This window comes from Macaca thibetana, chromosome 11, assembly GCF_024542745.1.
Source record: "Macaca thibetana thibetana isolate TM-01 chromosome 11, ASM2454274v1, whole genome shotgun sequence".
Taxonomy (NCBI): domain Eukaryota; kingdom Metazoa; phylum Chordata; class Mammalia; order Primates; family Cercopithecidae; genus Macaca; species Macaca thibetana.
In genome coordinates this window covers 42,339,454-42,356,250 of record NC_065588.1, presented here as the reverse complement: position 1 = coordinate 42,356,250, position 16,797 = coordinate 42,339,454, and positions in this window count along the sequence as shown.

Genomic DNA, 16,797 nt, shown 5'->3' with positions numbered 1-16,797 from the left:
GAACTCAGATGGATAAATTGATTTATTGAGCTGGAGAAAGTGGAAATTCAACCTATGATGTTGATGGTGAGAGACAGAGTGGTGGAAAATAAAGGAAATGAAAAATAATCAAGGTAATTCAAGTTACTGAACCCCAGAAAGTCAAGAAATTGAGAGCACCAGGACCTCTAAAGACAGGGAGAGCAGCAGACCAAAAAAGAATTGGTTGGAAATCTTTAAAAAGTAAGATTAAATGCCCCAAATACTCTTCTCACCCAACTAGCCAAGTGGCTACTTCTAATTCAACAGGCAGAAGAGTGCAAGTTAAACCAGACAAGTCTGGACTTGTGGACACCAGGCACTACTGAGGACACATGCTGAAAACAGAAGAATTAAAAGAAAGTTTACATACTGCAAAGGGAGATGCCCTCACTTTTAGCCCCCTCTCTCTGCCTAGTTCCCGGCATGCTGGCAACCAACTTAATGCAATGCTAAAGTGAAAGAGAAAATATTAAAAGTAAAAACAACAAAGAAATACATCTTACTTACAAGAAACAAAAATTAGATAATTAGATTTATCAGCAGCAACATTTAAGGTGGGATGGCCAACAATTCTAGTTTTCCTGAGACTGAGAAGATTTCAAGGTCTTTGGACATTTTAGTGCTGAAACCAGGAAAGTCTTCATAAACTGAGACAAGTTGCTCACCCTAATGCAATGCAAGAAGACAATGAAAAAGTATCTTAAAAGTGCCAAAGGAGAAAAAAATCTGTATACCTTGAATTCTCTATATATCTAAAGTACCCACAATTGACTGAGAAATTAAGAAATTTTCAGACAACTATGACTAAAGAGTTTACTGTTTGTAGACCCTTGCAAAACTATTACTAAATGATATATTTTAGAAAGTGGAAAGTTGAATCCAAAAGGATGGAGTGGAAGGCAACAAGCAATTATGAACAAATAAATTGTTAAACATCTAACTAATCAAAATAATGATAGACGATATAGAATAGTATCAATAATGACTAATTTAGGGGATATGGAAACATAATGAAAATAAATAAAAACCACAGTGGACTAAAGAGAGTTCTTGTATCTTTCCAGGAGTTGAGTAGAGATTGTGATAACATTAGGAATTAAGTCAACTGTGATGGTTAATATTATGTGTCTACTCTACTGGATTGAGGGATGCCTAGATGGCTGAAGAAGCATTGTTCCTGGTGTGTCTGCGAGGGTGTTGCCAGAGGAGATTGACATTTGAGTCCATGGAGTGGGAGAGGAAGATCCACCCTCAGTGTGAGTGGGCACCATCCAATTGGCTGCCAGCACAGCTGGGACAAAGCAGGTGGAAGAAGGGAGATAAGCAGCTTGCTGCTGAGACTTCCCACTCTCTCTCTCTTCCCATGCCATGCTGGACACTTAGCTTCCTCTTCTGCCCTTGGACATCAGCCTCCAAGTTGTTTGGCCTTTGGACTCTGAGACATCCATCCCCTAGTTCTCGGGCCTTTAACCTCAGAGAGAAGGCTACACTGTTGGCTCTCCTGGTTTTGAGGCTTTCAGACTTAGACTGAGCCATGCTACCGACTTCTCTCTTTCTCTAGCTTGCAGATGACCTATAGTGGAACTTCATCTTTTAGTTGTCTGAGCCAATTCTCCCTAATAAACTCCCTTTATATGTACATATATCCTATTGGTTCTTTTCCTCTAGGGAATCCTGACAAATACATCAACTATGCTAAAATTTTCAGAGTGACAAATAAAACATAAGACATAGAATGTATAACTTCCAAATTAATAAAGGAAAAAAAAAGAGTGGTGAAATAGATACAGAAAACTCAAATGAAGAAAGAATGGGGGAAAGCGAATTTTTAAAAAATCATAAATAGGAAGTGAAATTAAGGGGGCAGAAATTAAATACATATAGTCAATAGTCAATTTCAATAATCAAAGTATACACAAATGGACTAAACTTTTTGGTTAAAATATAGATTATAAGACTACATTGTAAAAATATATACCTCTACACTGTTTATAAGATACACACTCAAAACATAAGAACACGAAGAGGCAGACAATAAACCTGGCAAAGAGTAATCCAAAAAAAGGTAGTCCTACTATATCAAAACCAGATAAAATGGACTTTAAGGCAAAACCATCACTAGGAAAATGGACAGACAATAAGTGTATGAGAAGTTCGCAACTTCACTAGTAATCAGAGAAATGAAAATTAAAGCAACAATAAGATACCGTTTCACACCTTATCAGACTGGCAAAGGTTGATGGCTAATGACAAGGGTTGCAGAGGACATTGGAAATGGGAACTCTTACAGTGCATAGGTGGGGAGAAGTACACTGGGGCAACTACTTGAGAGAGCAATTTGGCAATATCTAGTGAACCTGAAAAGGAAAACTCTTTCTTTTAATCATATACTCACTAGAAATACAAAGTGAACCACATATCCAATATTAAATTTTCTAATAACTCCATTAAAAAGGTAAAAAGAAACAAGTGAAATAAATTTTAATACTATTTTTATTTAGCTCAATATATTCAAAATATCATTTCAATGCATAATCAATATTTTTAAAATAATAAGGAATTTAATGTACTTTTTGTACCAAGTATCAAAATCTGGCATTCATTTTATGATTAGAACACATTCAATTTGACTAGCCACATACATTTCAAGTGCTAAGTAGCTAATGACTCCCTTACTGGACAGAGTCCTAGAGAAATTCTAATACTTGTGCCCAATAAGAGACCTGTACAAGGTGTTTGCTGCAACATTTCTTTAGTAAGAGAAAGTGTGCGTGTGTTTGTGTGTGTGTGCGTGTATGTGTGTATGTGTGTGATAAGGAATAGATAAATGACAGTTTATTCATGCAAAATAATACTATTCAACAGTTAAATGAACCACAACTACATGTAGAAATATGGATAAACCTCAAAAACATGTTTAGTGAAAATAGAGTTACAAGTAAATTTGAGCTGTAAGTCATTATATATGCAAAGATTTAAAACATACAAAACTCTAATATATATTGTTTCTGGCTAGATGAAGTTGTGTTTCAACGCATGGGACTGATAGACAATCACTTCAGGAAATAGATTACCTTTGGGGAGACAGTGATGGGTTGGAGAAATGGGACTTTTGCTCTATCTATAATATTTCATTTCCTTAGGAGAAAGATCTGAAGAAATAAGGCCAAGATGTTAACATCTGTTCAATCTGAGCAGTGGGTACACATGGTGAATTAAAAATAGTCACTCAGTGGGGGCAGGGCCAATATGGCCAACTAGAAACAGCAGCGATCAGAGGCTCCCACCAGAAAAAACCGTAAGTGTGTGAATCCTTCACCAGCAACCAAGGTATCCAGTCAGAACCGACAAGGGGACTGAGGTGATCCATGGGGATGAAGGAACAGCCTTGTAGTGTGGCGGCCCACCTGAGAGCTACACGGGGCGGGGAAGCCTCCACTCCCCAGCCAAGGGAGGTGGTGCGTGAGTGCACTACCCAACTGGGGAAACTGTGCTTTTTCCACAGAACTGTGCAACCCACGGATCAGAAGATATCACTCACAAACCCATGCCACCGGGGCCTAGCATCCCAAACCTGGAGCCGCGCAGGTTCTGAACAGCCTCTCAGCTGGAATCTGCTTAAGCCTACCAAGCGGCCGGGGGGAGGGGCAACCAGCACCACAGCTGTGGCTGCCTGCTGTCTAAGTCACTTAAACTCCTTGAGGGAGGGGCAGCAGCCAACACTGGGACTCACAACTGCCTAACACTCTAAGCTCTCTGGGCAGGGGAAGGGCAGCATTTATCTCTATAGCTCTAGGCCACGTTTTTCCCCTGCTGGAGCCAGGGAAGCTGAAGGTTCCCAAGGCGTGTCCCCCACAGCCCAACACACTGGCTGTGTCTGCGGACTGTGGCACTCTGCTGCCAGAGTGCCCCTTCAGGCCTGTCAGGCCTCTGAGCCCAAGCCAAGCCATCGCATCCCAGGTGACTTGCACGTATATGCCCAGATGACCTGAAGTAACTGAAGAATCACAAAATAAGTGAAAATGCCCTGCCCCGCCTGCCTTAACCGATGACATTCTACACAAAAGAAGTGAAAATGGCTGGTCCTTGCCTTAAGTGATGACATTACCTTGTGAAAGTCCTTTTCCTGGCTCATCTTGGCTCAAAAAGCTCCCCCACTGAGCACCTTGTGACTCCCACCCCTGCCCACCAGAGAACAACCCCCTTTTGACTATAATTTTCCTTTACCAACCCAAATCCTATAAAACAGCCCCACTCTTATCTCCCTTCGCTGCCCGCCTGCACCCAGGTGATTAAAAAGCTTTATTGCTCACACAAAGCCTGTTTGGTGGTCTCTTCACATGGACGGACGCGCATGACACTGACCCTGACTCATCCGTCCTCACTGGGTGGGGCTTCCCTGCAGGAACTCCAATAACTCCAGCCAGAGGCTCAGGGACAGAACCCAGATCTCCCTGGGCCTGAGTCCCTAAGGGGAGGAGTAGCCGCAGTCTCTGGGTACCAGCAGACTTAGCCTTTCCTCCTGGTAGTTCTGAGGAATCCAGGCAGCCCAGACAAGTGGGGTTCCCTTCAGTGAAGCACACTCCCCTCCATCAAGGGACAGTCAATGTGCTTTGTTAAACAGGTTCTATTCCTTGTGCCACCCAACTGGGTGAGACCCTCCAACAGAGGCTGTCAGACACCCTATACGGGAGTGATCCTACTGGCATCAGGTTGGTGCCTGTCAAGGTCAGAGATCCCAGAAGAAGGAACAGGCACCCATCTTTGCTGTTCTTCAGCCTCCTTGAGTGACATCTCCAGGTGCAGGAGCAAACCAGATGAATAGGGCCTGAAGTGAACACCCAGCAAACGGCAGCAGCCCTACAGAAGAGGGCCCTGACCATTGAAACAAAAACTAACAAACAGAAAGCAACAACAGCAGCATCAACAAAGGCCCCCACAAAACAATAAAAGCCCCCACAAAAACACCATCGAAAGGTCAACAGCCTCAAAGACAGAAACTAGACAAACTCATAAAGATGAGAAAGAATCAACAGAAAACACTGAAAACCCAAAAGGCCAGACTGCCTCTTCTCCTCCAAATGATCACAATGTCTCTCCAGCAAGGGCGCAGAACTGAATGGAGGATGAGATGGATGAATTAACAGAAACAGAAATAGGCTTCAGAAGATGGGTAATAAAAAACTACACTCAGTTAAATGAGCATGTTCTAACCCAATGAAAAGCAGCTAAGAACCTTGACAAAAGGTTAGAGGAGCTGCTAACTAGAATAACCAGTTTAAAGAGGAACATAAATGACCGGATGGAGCTGAAAAACACAGCATGAGAACTTTGTGAAGCACACACAAGTATCAATAGCTGAATCAACCAAATGGAAGAAAGGATGTCAGAGTTTGAAGACCGCCTTGCTGAAATAAGGCATGCAGATAAGACTAGAGAAAAAAGAATGAAAAGGAATGAAGAAAGTCTCTAAGAAATATGGGACTTTATGAAAAGACAGAACCTCTGATTGATTGGAATATCTGAAGGAGATGGGGAGAATGGAAACAAGCTGGAGAACAAACTTCAGGATGTTATCCAGGAGAACTTTCCCAACCTAGCAAGACAGGCCAACAGGGAAATTCTGGAAATACACAGAACTCCACTAAGATACTCCATGAGAAGATCAACCCCAAGACATATAATCATCAGATTCTCCAAGGTCAAAATGAAGGAAAAAATGTTAAGAGCAGCCAGAGAGAAAGGCCAGGTCACCTACAAAAGGAAGCCCATTAGACTAATAGCAGAATTCTCAGCAGAAACGCTACAAGCCAGAAGATATTGGGAGCCAATATTCAACATTTTTAAAGAAAATAATTTTCAACCCAGAATTTCATATCCTGCCAAACTAAGCTTCATAAGCAAAGGAGAAATAAAATCCTTTCCAGATAAGCAAATGCTGAGGGATTTCATTACCACCAGACCTGCCTTATAAGAGCTCCTGAAAGAAGCTCTAAATATGGAAAGGAAAAACCAGTACCAGCCACTGCAAAAATGTACCAAAATATAAAGACCAATGACACTATGAAGAAACTGCATCACCTAGTGTGCAAAATAACCAGATAGCATCATGATGATAGGATCAAATTCACACATACAATACTAACCTTAAATGCAAATGGGCTAAATGTCCCAATTAAAAGACACACACTAGCAAATTGGATAAAGAGTCAAGACCCATCAGTGTGCTGTATTCAGGAGACCCATCTCACAGGCAGACCCACATAGGCTCAAAAATAAAGGGATGGAGGAAAATTTACCAAGCGAATGGAAAGCAAAAACAAGCAGGGCTTGCACTCTCAGTCTCTGACAAAACAGACTTTAAATGAACAAAGATCAAAAAAGACAAAGAAAGGCATTACATAATGGTAAAGGGAACAATTCAACAAGAAGAGCTAACTATTCTAAATATGTATGCACCCAATACAGGAGCACCCAGATTCATAAAACAAGTTCTTAGAGACCTACAAAGAGACTTAGACTCCCACATAATAATAGCGGGAGACTTTAACACCCCACTGTCAATATTAGACAGATCAACAAGACAGAAAATTAACAAGGATATTCAGGACATGAACCCAGCTCTGGATCAAGTGGACCTAATAGACATCTAAAGAACTCTCCACTCCAAATCAACAGAATATACAATCTTCTCAGTGCCACATGACATTTATTCTAAAATCAGAATCATAATTACAAGTAAAACACTAAGCCAATGCAAAAGAACTGAAATCATAACAGCCTCTCAGACCACAGTGCAATCAAATTAGAACTCAGGATTAAGACACTTACTCAAAACCACACAATTACATGTAAATTGAACAGCCTGCTCCTGAATGACTCCTGGGTAAATAATGAAATTAAGGCAGAAATCAAGAAGTTCTTTGAAACCAATGAGAACAAAGAGACAATGTACCAGAATCTCTGGGACACAGCTAAAGCAGTGTTAAGAGGGAAATTTATAGCACTGAATGCCCATATCAGAAAGCTAGAAACATCTCAAATCAATACCCTAACATCACAATTAAAAGAGCTAGAGAGGCAAAAGCAAACTAATCCAAAAGCTAGCAGAAGAGGAGAAAGAACTAAGATCAGAGCAGAAATGAAGGAGCTAGAGACAAGAAAAACCCTCCAAAAAAAAATCAATGAATCCAGGGGCTGGTTTTCTGAAAAAAAATAACAAAATAGATAGACCACTACCCAGACTCATAAAGAAGATAAGAGAGAAGAATCAAATAGACACAATAAAAAATGATAAAGGGGATATCACCACTGACCCCACAGAAATACAAACTAACATCAGATAATACTATAAACACCTCTGTGCAAATAAACAAGAAAAGCTAGAAGAAATGGATAAAGTCTTGGACATACACCCTCCCAAGACTAAATCAGGAAGAAGGTGAATCCCTGAATAGACCAATAACAAGTTCTGAAATTGAGGCAGTAATTAATAGCCTACAAACCATAAAAAACCCATGAATGGATGGATTCACAGCCGAATTCTATCACAAGTACAAAAAGGCGCTGGTACTGTTCCTTCTGAAACTACTCCAAACAATTGAAAAGGAAGGACTCCTCCCTAACTCATTTTATGAGGCCAGCATCATTCTGATACAAAAATCTGGCAGAGACACAACAAAAAAAAGAACTTCAGGCCAATATCCCTGATGAATATCAATGTGAAAATCATCAATAAAATACTGGCAAATTGAATCCAGCAGCACATCAAAAACTTATCCACTATGATCAAGTCAGCTTCATCCCTAGGATGCAAGGTTGGTTCAGCATATGCAAATCAATAAACATAATCCATTATATAAACAGAACCAAAGACAAAAACCACATGATCATCTCAATAGATACAGAAAAGGCCTTTGATAAAGTTCAACAGCCTTTCATGTTTTATAAAAAAACTCTCAATAAACTAGGTATTGATAGAACATAACTCAAAATAATAAGAGCTATTTATGACAAACCCACAGCCAATATCATACTGCATGGTCAAAAGCTGTAAGCATTCCTTTTGAAAACTGGCACAAGACAAGGATGCCCTCTCTCACCACTCGTATTCAACAGAGTATTGGAAGTTCTGGCCAGGGCAATCGGGCAAAAGAAAGAAATAAAGCGTACTTGAATAGGAAGAGAGGAAGTCAAATTGTCTCTGTTTGCAGATGGCATGATTTTATATTTAGAAAACCCCATCATCTCAGCCCCAAAATCCTTAAACTGATAAGCAACTTCAGCAAAGTCTCAGGATACAAAATCAATGTGCAAAAATTACAGGTATTCCTTTACACCAACAATGGACAAGCAGAGACCCAAATCATGAATGAACTCCCATTCACAATTGCTACAAAGAGAATAAAATACCTAGGATTACAGCTAACAAGGAATGTGAAGGACCTCCTCAAAAAGAACTACAAACAACTGCTCAAGGAAATAAGAGAGGACACAAACAAATGGAAAAACATTTCATCTTCATGGATAGGAACAATCAATATCATGAAAATGGCCATACTGCCCAAAGTAATCTATAGATACAATGCTATTCCCATCAAACTACCATTGACATTCTCCACAGAATTGGAAAAAACTACTTTAAATTTCATATGGAATCAAAGAAGACCCCATATAGCCAAGACAATTCTAAGTAAAAAAAAAACTAAGCTGGAGGCATCATACTACCTGACTTCAAACTACACTACAAGGCTACAGTAACTAAAACAGCATGGTACTGGTACCAAAACAGATATATAGACCAATGGAACAGAACAGAGACCTTAGAAATAACTCCATACATCTACAACCATCTGATCTTTGACAAACCTGGCAAAAACAAGCAATGGGAAAAGGATCTCCTATTCAATAAATGGTGCTGGGAAAACTGGCTAGCCATATGCAGAACACAGAAACTGGACCCCTTCCTTATATCTTATACAAAAATTAACTCAAGATGGACTAAAGACTTTAATGTAAAATCCAAAACCACAAAAACCCTAGAAGAAAACCTAGGCAATACCATTCAGGACATAGGCATGGGCAAAGACTTCATGACAAAAATGCCAAAAACAATTACAACAAAAGCCATAATTGACAAATGGGATCTAGTTAAACTAAAGAGCTTCTGCACAGCAAAATAAACTATCATCAGAGTGAGCAGGCAACCTACAGAATTAGAGAAAATGTTTGCAATCTACCCATCTGACAAAGGTCTAATATCCAGAATTTACAAATGAACTTAAACAAATTTACAAGAAAAAAACAAACAGCCTCATCAAAAAGTGGGCAAAGGACATGAACAAACATTTCTCAAAAGAAGACATTTACATGGTCAAGAAGCGTGAAAAAAATCTCAACATCACTGATCATTAGAGAAATGCAAATCAAAACCACAATGAGATACCATCTCACACTAGTTAGAATGGCAATTATTAAAAGGTCAAGAAACAATAGATGCTGGTGAGACTGTGAAGAAATAGGAACGCTTTTACACTGTTGGTGGGAATGTAAATTAGTTTAACCATGTGGAACACAGGATGGCAATTTCTCAATGATGTAGAACCAGAAATACCATTTGACCCAGCAATCCCATTATTGGGCATACACCCAAAGGAATATAAATCATTCTACTATAAAGACACATGCACATGTATGTTTATTGCAGCACTGTTCACAATAGCAAAGACTTGGAACCAACCCAAATGCCCATCAATGATAGACTGGATAAAGAAAATGTGGTTGATGGGTTAGGACTTGACAAAAAAGAAAAAGAAAAAAGAAAATGTGGTACATATACACCATGGAATACTACATAGCCATAAAAAGGAATGAGATCACGTCCTTTGCAGGGACATGGATGAAGCTGGAAGCCATCATCCTCAGCAAACTAACACAGGAACAGAGAACCAAATACCGCATGTTCTCACTGATAAGGGGGAGTTGAACAATGAGAACACAGGACAATGGACACAGGAGGTGAACATCACACACTGAAGCCTGTCAGGGGGTGGGGGGCAAAGGGAGGGAATTTAGAGGATGGGTTAGTAGGTGCAGCAAACCACCATGGCACACGTATACCTATGTAACAAACCTGCATGTTCTGCACATGTATCCTGGAACTTAAAGTAAAATTTAAAAACCAATATAAATAAAATAAATATATTTCTTAAAAAAATTAAAATAAATAAAAAATAAAAATAGCCGCTCCTCCCTTCAATAGATGGGGGTCCCTTCCCTTCCTCTTGACCTTGGGTGGCTCTGTGATTGCTTTGACCAATAGAATACAGTGATTGTAACACTGTATCTGTTTCCAGGACAAGGCCTTAAGACTGATAGTTTCCACTTTTGTCTCCTAGAATATTCCCTTTAGGTAGTTTGACTACTCTGAGATCACCATACTGCAAGGAAGTACAAGTCAGTCACGTAGAGAGAAGTGTATAAGGGAGACAGAGAAAGAAATGTCCACACAGTCTCAGCTGTTCCCAACCACCCTAGCCCAGGATTCAAGAGAGTTAACAGAAAAGTCATCTTAGACATTCCAGGCCCAGCAGATGCAACCTGAGAAGAAGTGAGGAACCCAAATGAAAGATAAAATTGAGTTCCCAGACATACAGCCTCAGCTAAACTGTTCCAACCTCTAAAGTGGTATGAGCCACTGTCAAACAAGCTGAAGCACTATCAAACAACCCAACCCCTCTGTGTCCTGCCAGAATTCCCGACCCACTGTATTACAAGCACAATTGTTTTTTTAAGTCACTAATGTTGGAGATGGTTTTTAGGCAGCAATAGATAACCACAACAGTACATACATAGTTATATCATTTTCTATACTTTATATTTTAAAAATACTTACATTTCCAAAGATTTCTAGAGAAATAAACTGCACCAGATTTCCTGAAGAAGAATAAAAAATGAATCAGAGAGCCAGAGTGATTGAGCCAAAAACACATCAAGAAACTGTCTTGCCAAAATTAAATGAACTAATGAAGTCCCTCAACATTAGATTTCCTTTTTCTTTGCAGACATAATTTCCATTTTTTGCTCCTTTGTAGCCTCAGTTGTGTTGCTAATATGCAAAAGCATTGATTATTTCTGACGTTTTAGCAACTTAAATAGGGAAGGAGCTGAAGCTCCAAACCGCATCAATTTCTTTCACAATGTCTTTCAAAATTACTATTACTATTCCTCCAATATCTATCCAGCCCAAATATTTGGAATTGTTTTAGATGCTTCACTTTCCTTTACCCTTCAAAATACCGTTGATTCTAATTATTGAAAGATTCTGTATTTGCAAATTTGCCTCTTTGCTAGGATTTATTTGTAACCCAAAATCAGTACTCATGGTGTTTTTATGACCGTAGCAAACAAGTGCAGAGTAGCAACAAATTTGAGTTGCCGGACAGGCACATCTCAGTTGAAGTTGAACAAAGTGATGTTCTGCCTTCTTGTTTCAAGTCTCATACTGTGAACATGTCCTTTGCAGTCTATTTAGTACCATGGGTTTTTTTTGTTTTGTTTTGTTTTACATTTTTTGTGCTTCTACTTAGTGATTTCATTGTTTTAAATAGCCCCCAAGCCTACTGCTGAAGAGCCCTAGTGTTCCTAACACAAGAAGTCTGTGCTGTGCCTTAAGGAGAAAGTATTTGTGTTAAATAAGCTTTATTCAGGCATGCATTATAGTGCTATTAGCCATGAGTTCACTGTTAATGAATCAAATACATATATACAGTAACTTCAAACAGAAACACACATAAAACAAGGTTATGGCCAGGCATGGTGGCTCATGCCTGTAATCCCAGCATTTTGGGGGACCAAGGCAGGCGGATGGCTTGAGCCCAGGAGTTCGAGAACAGTCTGGGTAACACAGCAAAACCCTGTCTCTAAAAAAAAATACAAAAAAATAGCATGGTGGCACACACCCGTAGTCCCAGCTACTCAGGAGGCTGAGGTGGAAGAATCACCTGAGCCCTGGAGGTGGAGGCTGCAGTAATCTGAGATTGCACCACTGCACTCCAGCTTGAGTGTCAGAGTGAGACCCTATCTCAAAAAAAGTAAAAAATAAAAAAAAATAACTGAAGCTACGTGTTGAGCAGTTAACAGAAATGCTGTGACCAGAAGCTTGCAGGTACTTAACCCTGTATTTACGCTATGAGTAATGGTTCAGTATTCATTTATTCTGTGCTTATGGTGACTTTATAGAACATAACTACCATGAATAGCAAGAATCAACTGTAATTTATTAACAAGGCTCAGAGGATTATTTGACGGAGAGATTGTGAAAGATTGGGATTTCTGGGGACTCTGAGTCATTGAGATTTGAATATTAAAGTTAGTGGGGGTCAGGTGTGGTGGCTCACATCTGTAATCCCAACACTTTGGGAGGCCCTGGTGGAAGGATCACTTGAGGCCGGGAGTTTCAGACCAGCCTGGGCAACATATTCAGACCCATTTCTACAAAAAAATTAAAATATTACCTGGGTGTGGCAGTGTGTGCCTTTAGTCCTAGCTACTTGGGTGGCTGGCTGAGGTGGGAGAATCTCTTGAATCCAGGAGTTGGAGGCTGCAGTGAGCTATGATTATACCACTGCACTCCAGCCTGGGAGACAGAGGGATACCCTGTCTCATAAAATAATAAATAAATGAATAAAGTTAATGAGAATAAATCTACCCTGCACTCACAAGAGGTACAGCTGGCATCATTGTTCTTGCCTACCAGACCATAAACATCTTGAAGGCAAAGCACAAGTTTGTTGTATTATAGTCATGTCCCCAGAATCTATTATAGTCTCTGACATACATTAAATAATCAATAAATATATGATGCAATCATTGATTCATTAATTCACTTATTCATTTAACAAATATTGAGCTTCTGCTATGTGCCAGACTTTATGTTAGATGATGGATAGATATAGCAGTACAGGCAACCTTCTTGTCCTCAAAGAGCTTACATTCTGGTGGGAGAAGACAAGAAATAAGCAACCTTGAAATAATATGTCAGGTAATTACACGAAAAAGCATTTAAAAATGATAAGCAGAATAAAAAAATATTGGGTTTAGGGCAGGTTGCTATTTTGGTCAAAGGTCTCTCTAATAAGGAAAACTTTGAAAAGAAACCTGAGGCTGGGTTCAATGGTTCATCCCTGTTAATCTCAGCACTTTGGGAGGCTGAAGTGGACAGACTACATGAGGTCAGGAGTTTGCGACCAGCCTAGCCAATATGGAAAAACCCCATCTCTACTAAAAATACAAAAGTTAGCTGGGCATGGTGGTGGGCACCTGTAGTCCCAGCTTCTTGGGAGGCCGAAGCAAGAGAATCGCTAGAACCCTGGAGGTGGAGGTTGCAGTGAGTGGAGATCATGACACTGCACTCCAGCCTGAGCAACAGAGCAAAAAAAAAAAAAAAAAAAAAAAAAAAAAAGAAAGAAAGAAAAGAAAATAAAAGAAACCTGAAGGAAGTACAGGGGGTGATCCAGATGGATATCTAGGATAAGTGCAAAGGGCTTGAGGCAGGGGAGAATTTGGCGAGGGGATTAGAGTGCCACAGTGCCTCTCTTAAAAGAGAAAGAAAAAGTTCCTCTCAAACAAGGAGAGAAAGTGTACACCTGGTTCTGTGGAGACAACAAATATTCCTACTTATACTGTTTTGGGGACAAAGTCAAACAGCAATAGTATATAGAAATAGTATGTATAATCAAATAGAGCTACCCAGCATTTGAGATGGGGCATCCCTTTTTGGAGTGCAGAAATAGGAAAATATGACTTGACTGACAGGGAAGAAGAGTAGAAAGAGTCTCTCTTTTTCATATTAAAGCCTGTATATTACACTAAATTCAATCCCTGAAGGATATTAACTATTTATGAAAGCCAAATATATGCTCTTAAGCTATGACACTTGAATTCTGAGCAAGAGGGTGTTACTGCTCTATCTTCAAGCCTTGTTTCCCAGGAAAGCAAAAATCACAAAGGAAAGATACAAGGAAAAACAGGAGGCAGTCACAAGCTAACTGTAATGTTTCAGTTTTGTTAGACATACACTTCTTTAAAAAAGAAGTTAAGGGTCTACTTCTGAGGTTTCTATAGCCAATATTATTCATTTACCATTTCTTATGTTACAAAGGCCAATCAAATGTACAAATGAGTAATTATAAACCTGGCCATTAGAGACTAAGAAGTTATTTTCCATGGTTATTTATCTTTAGAATAACAAGATTCCATTTATTTTTATTGCTAAAAATACAACTAATAACATCATCAAAATTCAAAAAGATAGATACAAAGCATTAAAAATAAAATCCCTGTTGAAATACAGAAGAGCTAGGCCATAGTATAATTGTGTGCCTGTAATCCAATCATTGATAGAATCAATACCTCCTGGTTTCCCTGGGCCTTTAGACATCTGAAAGAGTCTAAAGTGAAGCCTCGAGGCCTTCACTTCTGGTATATAAGGGAAGAAAAACACTAGAGGGAAAGACATTGCATTTGTGGACAGCCTAAACACAGCCATCAGTGTATCTGGCAAGAGTAATCCATTAGAGCTCATTACTTCAGCATGTGAGTAGAGAGATAGAATCAAAAACATACTGAATTACAGCTTCATAAAAATTATGCTTTCATACTGGTAAATTTGAATTGAATTTCAAGCCTAGAGTCAGTAGTTAAAAGAATACAAGTCCAGGTGCCATTAAAAATCTACCAAGCTATTCCACTCAAAACTTCAGGGTGGAGCCACATACACCAGACTGATTGCATCTCAGCCAATGGTCAGAGGAAATCCATCCCACTCCAAAAGACTAAAAACACTACTTACTTGAAAGAGATTTAAGAGACAAGCAGCTGAGACGTGTGCCATTTTTTGGAAATAATGATGAGCTAAGTCACCATATCTGGCTCCAAATGTGAATATTATATAAAAGAGAATAGGGCCATTTGTATTTCGTATTGGCTTCTTCCTCCCCTCTTTCTCTGCCAGAATTCTCTTGTGCTACATTTGCCTTCAGGCTTCAGGGAAGTATCATCTCTGTCGTCTGGCCTCTGCACATGAATAGAAGTAGTTTTCCATTTGCTAAATTATGTATGAGCTCAGCTGCTGTTTGGATTCTTTATTGAATAATTTTTACGTAAATATTTTATAAGCAACCAGAGGCTATTGGTATTTGACACATTTCAGAAAATTAAAGAATAAAATTTAAATTGTAGTATGAAAAGACAAAAGGATCATCATGTCCTTGTTGATGAAACATTCACACTATACCCTCAGTAGATGAATTTAGACATGGTTTAAATAGACTGCTTCTTAAACCATGTTTTTTGAATTTAGATAAATTCTCCTTTAATAGGGAAATAAAGAAAATTATAGCACTTCATTTTCTACTTTGACATTCAGTAGTAAGTTGGATTTTTATGTTCTTGGTGCTTTCAGAATGTAGGTTCTGGGCTTTATTCTGAATCTCAAATTTGCTAGTTTACATTGTTTAAAGACAGTGCACTAGTAGTGGTTTTTATTAATAATAAACTGTCTACTATTTTTATTAATAATAAACTATTATTTTTATTAATAATAGACTGTCTATTTTTATTAATAATAAACTATTATTTTTATTAATAATAAACTGTCTACTATTTTCAAAACTCCCTATATTTCACCTAAAATTGAATGTTTGAATTATTTTTAAAATATCAACTGAGTGCGTTCTAGCCATGGTGTGAAATAAAAAAGATGGAGACCAAGAAGTCAAATGCCTTTAGAAACTGACTGAAAAAGGAGGACAAGAGAGAGGTTAAATAAAACACTAATATTGTGGCCGGGCGCGGTGGCTCACGCCTGTAATCCCAGCACTTTGGGACGCTGAGGCGGGTGGATCACGAGGTCAGGAGATCGAGACCATCCTGGCTAACACAGTGAAACCCCGTCTCTACTAAAAATACAAAAAAATTAGCCAGGCGTGGTGGCAGGTGCCTGCAGTCCCAGCTACTTGGGAGGCTGAGGCAGGAGAATGGCGTGAACCCGGGAGGCGGAGTTTACAGTGAGCCGAGATCACGCCACTGCACACTAGCCTGGGCGACAAGGCGAGACTCCGTCTCAAAACAACAACAACAACAAAAACTAATACTGTAACTCCATCACTCACCACTTGCAAAGTCAGATAACAACTACAAGGTGTGGTAGAAGAAAAGTCATTTTATTCCAGAGCTAACAGTGGGGAAATGATCACGGCTCTGAAATGGGAAAGTTTCCCTTGTCCCTCATCGCGGGGTGTGCGACAGGGGGAGTGGCTCGCTTCTTCAGTGCCCCGCTGCTCAAACCTCTAGGGAAGCATGCAGACAGGCAGGCTGGGAGCTCCAGCCCCATGATAGCACTGAGGGATGGATGTTTACAGCTCCCGAGGCCCCAGTGGGCCTGTGATACCTCGTGCTCTTAGTTTTGCCATCTATAGGCAGCTTGCGTTAACCAGCTCAATTAGACCCTCTACCTTGTCGCAAGGACACAGGGCTTTCTGTATCTTGGGTTCTTGCCTTGGTGTACCAGAAGAATCGGATCACACCTGGGCTTGGAGAATGAGTGCAAGGTTTTATTGAGTGGAGGTAGCTCTCAGCAAATGGGGGAAGCCAGAAGTGGATGGAGTGTGAAGGTTTTTCCCCTGAAGTTGGGCCACTCAGCAGCCCGGGCTCTCTTCCAACCACCCCAGCTAAACTCCACGTTCCACCGGGTCGATGGCCTGCTGGCATGCCGGT